Source organism: Triticum aestivum, chromosome 6D (genome assembly GCF_018294505.1).
Source record: "Triticum aestivum cultivar Chinese Spring chromosome 6D, IWGSC CS RefSeq v2.1, whole genome shotgun sequence".
In the NCBI taxonomy this organism is placed as follows: Eukaryota; Viridiplantae; Streptophyta; class Magnoliopsida; order Poales; family Poaceae; genus Triticum; species Triticum aestivum.
Window position 1 is genome coordinate 444,001,577 of NC_057811.1, and position 4,299 is coordinate 444,005,875.

Sequence of the window (4,299 nt, forward strand, 5' to 3'; positions counted from 1 at the left end):
TGGCACCCGGCCAGGTGGGCTTGGGACAGACTAGGCACAAGTGGCACGGTGTACCAAGCGTAGATCCATCCGGCGAGGTGGGCTTGGGAACCCTGCGCACATCGTTTGGGGCCGTGAGCGACACCCCGGCCGGATCTCCTTGCGGATGGAACCCGAATAGGCGATAAACCTGGACTAGAGTCTTGTGTGGTTAGTCAGGTCGTGGCCGACACCCTCGCCAGGCTTCCGCTTGAAGGTTGCCGAGGTACATGACGTGTACATGGCGGTAAGTGGCGAGAGCGTGTGTGACGCAGTACACCCCTGCAGGGTTATCATGATCTATTCGAATAGCCGTGTCCTCGGTTATGGACTTCTTGGATGCTTACGTGGTACATAGACAACTTGAAGTGGATACTCTAAAATGCTCAAGATAAGTGTGAGTGCTATGGATGGCTTCTCGTAGTGAGACGGGAATGAATCCATAGTGGTGTATTGAGGTGGTGATTAGTGGACTCGTGTGCGCCTTCTTACCTCAAAGAAGTTTCTCGTAGTCGTAGAACAGGATAGCCACTGAGTCAAAGCTGGCTTGCTGCAACTAAACCCCACACTACCTTCTTGATACAAATGCATGTAAGATAGGATCTGATGTAAGTCTTGCTGAGTACCTTCGTACTCATGTTGCTTTATTTATGTTTTTGCAGCGGAGACTTCAGTCTTACTAGTAGCTCCGCTTGGACTTCGACGAGTAGCTTGTACCTCAGCTACGATCTTGCACCCTTGGGAGGGTCTTGTAGATAGTCAGGCTTCTCAGCCTTTTTCTTTTGTAGTTGTCTGTACTCAGACATGTAATGCTTCCGTTGCTTGTATGCTCTGAATGATGGGTCATGTGACCCCTGTTTGTACTTAATGCTATGTGGCTCTTCTGGGCCTTTATCTATATGAGTTCGCGTTATGTTGTGATGCCATGTTGTACAGCACATACTTGCATGTTATGCGTACGTGTAACGTGTATTGCTATGTGTGGGATCCGACAATCTAGTTGTTTATCCTTGGCAGCCTCTCTTATGGGGAAATGTAGTCTAGTGCCTCCTTGAGCCATAGTAGTCCGCTACAGCCCGGTTCACCGGAGTCCTGCTAGCCCAGCACTACTGCTCTGGACACTTGACTGGCCGGCATGTGTTTCACATCGTTCCTGTGTCTGTCCCTTCGGGGAAATGTCACGCGGTGACATCCGGAGTCCTGCCTAGCCTGCTACAGCCCGGGTTCCCGGAGTCCTGTTAGCCCAGTGCTACAGCCCGGATTCACACGCTGCTGACCGACACGTTCGATGTTGATTCATGTATGCCTGTCCCCATACGTTAGTGCCGCTTCGGGTTCACGACTAGCCATGTCGGCCCGGGTTCTCTGTCATATGGATGCTAGCGACGTTGTCATATACGTGAGCCAAAAGGCGCAAACGGTCCCGGGCCATGGTAAGGCGACACCCGTGGGAGTACCGTGCGTGAGGCCGCAAAGTGATATGAGGTGTTACAGGCTAGATCGGTGTGACTTAGAATCGGGGTCCCGACAGCTTTGGTATCAGAGCCTGACTGCCTGTAGGATTTCCAAGCCAACCTGGTCGAAGTTGAGTCTAGAAATTCTTTAGTTATGTAAGGGAATTGATTGTGGAAGGGAACGTAAGGCTCTTTTTACTTCTTTTACCTCATGCCCTTCTGATCTGAGTCATCCTATCTTTCCTACGGGGTTAAGGAACTAGGCTTCCTCTTCTGTCTATCAGGATCACGTGTTACTACTCCGTAGTCTCTTAGGATTGGTTGATCAGAGTCATATCCCAGTTTGAGTACCTCCAGTGTAGCCTGTTTAGTAATATCTCAGAACCTTGAGTGACGATGTTGAGTATGGTGCTACCCCGTCCTTTGCAGAATGTATCATTTTGAGCATTTTACCGCCGTTATGCTGCCGGATTTGTCCTAGGAATTTGAGAGATACTAATTTTTCTTATGCTACATGTTGCATCCTATAGTTGTTGTTGACCTCGTCCTTGGTTCCGCTTCTCAGGATGTCGTCAGTTAACCGAAGTTCTGTTGCTCGTTGCCTGAACCACGGAGGTGGTAGGGATGAGGAGGATCCTCCCGACCAGCCTTCGTTGGCAGAGTTTATGTTAGAGATGGAGAGGAACAAGCACGAGTCTAACCGCTTGTTAGCACGTATCGAGGAGAACACCGCACCCCAGTGCAAAGAGTCAGCGACCATCTATGATTTCATTGGTCTGAAACCACCTACCTTCCATCATTCTATTGAGCCACTCGATGCAGATGACTGGCTCCGTAGTATCACACACAAGCTGCGTTCTGCGAACGTAGCTGAAGGTGACAAGGTCACTTATGCTGCATATCACCTGGAAGGTCCTGCTAGTCTTTGGTGGCAGAACTATGAGGCTATGCTTCCAGTTGGCCACATACCGACCTGGAGAGATTTCACTGAGGCTTTTCGCGAGCATCACATTCCTCAGGCTCTCATTGACCGCAAGAGAGAAGAGTTCTGTAGTTTCACCCAGGGTAAGATGGCTGTTGATGCTTACAGTAGAGAGTTTGAGAACCTCGCCCGCTATGCTACAGAAGAAGTGTCCACGGACGCTAAGAAGCAGGCTAGGTTCCGGAAGGGTCTCAACCCCAAGTTGCGTCGAGATCTCCACCTGCACCATTGCAATACATTCCAGGCTCTTGTGAACAAGGCCATTAATGCGGAGACAGCTCAGCTCACCTACGAGGAGTCTCGTAAGCACACCCGTGATTTGGTTTCTTCCTCCGGTTCTAGTTCTCAGAAGCGCCGGATTTGGATTCCGAACTCCGCTCTTCCACCCGGTTATACCCGAGGCCATCTTATGTGGCGCCTCACCCAGTTCAGCAGTATGCTCCACCCAGGCCTATTGGTGGACCGCCTGCCAACGCGGGTCCACGTCCAACCTCCAAGATTTGTTACAAGTGCGGAGAGCCAGGACACACCGCCCGTATTTGCACTCAGACCCGTGTTGCTCCACCCCAGCCCGAGAAGTCTGTTGGCCGTGGTAAGCCATCACGCAAGATGATCAGCACCAAGTCAGCTCCCACTGAATGTGGACGTGTGCATCACGTCTCAGCTAAAGACGCTCAGGATGATCCAGATGTCGTTCTTGGTACACTCCTTGTAAACTGTCATCCAGCTTCGGTTCTATTTGATACTGGGGCGTCTCATTCCTTCATTTCCGAAAGTTATGCCCGCTTGCACGACATATCATTTTGTGATATGCCCTCCCCACTACTCATTCAAACTCCTGGATCCAAATGGCAAACTTCTAGTGTAAGCCATGGTAACGAAATCCTTGTTGACAGACTTGTATTCCTTGCATCACTCATAGCCCTCAAGTCTTCAGATATTAACATCATCTTGGGTATGGACTGGATGAAAGCTCATTACGCCAAGATTGATTGTTACACCCGGTCTGTTCAGCTCACACACCCATCTGGCAAGATAGTCACTGTCTCCACCAGAATTGCAAAGCGTCAGCTTTATTCTCTTAACGCCAGTCCTCTTCCAGACCTTGAAGATATCCCGGTAGTCCGTGACTTTCCGGATGTCTTTCCAGAGGAACTGCCAGGTATTCCACCTGACAGAGATGTAGAGTTTGTCATAGATCTTATCCCAGGAACCGCCCCAATCTCTAGGAGACCTTACAAGATGGCACCCTTAGAGCTAGCCGAGCTTAAGAAACAACTCGATGAATCCTTGCAAAAGGGTTTCATCCGTCCTAGTTCTTCTCCCTGGGCTTGCCCCGTCCTCTTCGTCAAGAAGAAGGATGGTACGGACCGGATGGTTGTAGATTATCGTCCCGTTAATTTGGTCACGATAAAGAACAAGTATCCGCTCCCCAGGATCAACGACCTGTATGATCAACTCGCTGGATCCTCAGTCTTTTCCAAGATGGATTTGAGGTTAGGCTACCACCAAATCAAGATTAGAAACGGGGACATTCCTAAGACGGCTTTTGTCACTCGTTATGGCCAGTACGAGTACACCGTCATGTCCTTTGGTCTAACCAATGCTCCAGCTACCTTCTCCCGCTTGATGAACTCGATCTTCATGGAGTACTTAGACAAGTTCGTCGTGGTTTACCTCGATGATATCCTTATCTACTCGAAGAACGAGGAAGAGCATGCCGAACATCTTAGACTTGTGTTAGAAAAACTCAGAGAGCACCGCCTTTATGCCAAGTTCTCCAAGTGCGAATTTTGGTTGCCAGAAGTGACCTACCTAGGCCACGTGATCTCTGGTAAGGGCATT